Raw genomic sequence first — 1,484 nt, forward strand, 5'->3', positions numbered from 1 at the left:
GACGTGAAGTGAGGGTGAGTTCATGTTTGCTGTTGTCATTTTAACATCAAGAGACGAGTTTCTGTTAAGTTACTTTTCAAATTAAGATTTTATAAACTTTTCAGATGTTTCGATTCAACAACAAAAGATCCAAAAACCACCTTCAAACAGACAAATAAAATCTGTGAACCAGAACTGTTTTTTTCTTTCACAAGCTGCCAGAATTAGTGTGAATTAAATAAATTAATGACTTAACAAAAAAATAAACATTAAATGTACCAAAAGTATATGTTTACAATAATTTATAAGATGTGACAATCTATATTTCTATCTTTTTGCTTACTTTATTTTATTTTACATTTTTATCAATTATTTTTGCATTATTTGAATTTATTCCTTTTAAAATGTATTACTTTTAATGTATTTATTTAAAAAAAATAAGGCAGAAATAGCAGAAAAAAACATACATAAAGAGTAAATTAATTTAAAATATGATCTACAATATTAAAAAGATATGCAAAGAGAAATAATCTTTATTTAAAGTATATTTTATATTCTAATGAGTTTGGAAGATACCAACAGTTGAGCAAAGACACAAACGCAGATTAAGTCAGTCCTACAGCCGAGATAAAGAAAAAACTGTTTTTATTGGAAAACCAACGAGGAGGCCAGCTGTGTGTGTGTGTGTGTGTGTGTGTGTGAGTGTGTGTGTGTGTGTGTGTGTGTGTGTTCAGAAGCTGACAGAGAGCAGGATCACAGTGACGTTGTCGGCGCAGCCTCGCCTCACCGCCTCGCTGGCCAACTGCTGACAAGCAGCTTCAAACTTCACCTCCTCCTCCGTCAGCCCCGGCCGCGGCTCCACGCTCCCCTCCTGCAGGGGGAGGACAGCCCATAATAATAATAACAATAATAATAATAACAAACAACGTTTCTGCTGTAGTCGTGATCGTGCTCTCAGTTATACAACTACATTTAGTTAAAGAAGAGGGAAACCTGCAGGACGCCGAGGACGAATTTTACAGCTTCATCAGCAGAAAACACTTTGAACAAACCGTCACAGGCCAGGAGGATAAACCTGCAGAGAGACAGAGACAGACAGAGAGACACGGAGAGACAGACACAGAGACAGACACAGAGACAGACAGAGAGACAGACACAGAGACAGACAGAGAGACACGGAGATACAGACACAGAGACAGACACAGAGACAGACAGAGAGACAGACACAGAGACAGACAGAGAGACACGGAGAGACAGACACAGAGACAGACACAGAGACAGACACAGAGACAGACAGAGAGAGACGGACAGAGAGACAGACAGAGAGACAGACAGTCATACAGACAGAGACAGAGAGAGACAGAGAGAGGACAAACATCAGCAGCTGTAACTTCCTGCAGTTCACAATCACCCAAAACACTTTGATCAAACTGATTCAATGTTGCTGAAATAAATAAAAAATAAATGCAGTTTAATATAATGAATGTATCATAGAAATAAATGCA

General features: G+C 38.1%; 1 long non-coding RNA gene across 1 annotated transcript; it reads right to left on the reverse strand.

Annotated features, from left to right (window-relative positions):
* Nucleotides 1–509: 509 nt before the first annotated feature.
* On the reverse strand, nucleotides 510–1,118 carry LOC121965617. Its single transcript, XR_006107504.1, has 2 exons — nucleotides 973–1,118; nucleotides 510–850 (listed from the first exon to the last, which is right to left on the reverse strand). It is a non-coding gene; the product is annotated as an uncharacterized LOC121965617 (long non-coding RNA).
* Nucleotides 1,119–1,484: the final 366 nt, after the last annotated feature.

Source organism: Plectropomus leopardus, unplaced genomic scaffold (assembly GCF_008729295.1).
Source record: "Plectropomus leopardus isolate mb unplaced genomic scaffold, YSFRI_Pleo_2.0 unplaced_scaffold20885, whole genome shotgun sequence".
Taxonomy (NCBI): Eukaryota; Metazoa; Chordata; class Actinopteri; order Perciformes; family Serranidae; genus Plectropomus; species Plectropomus leopardus.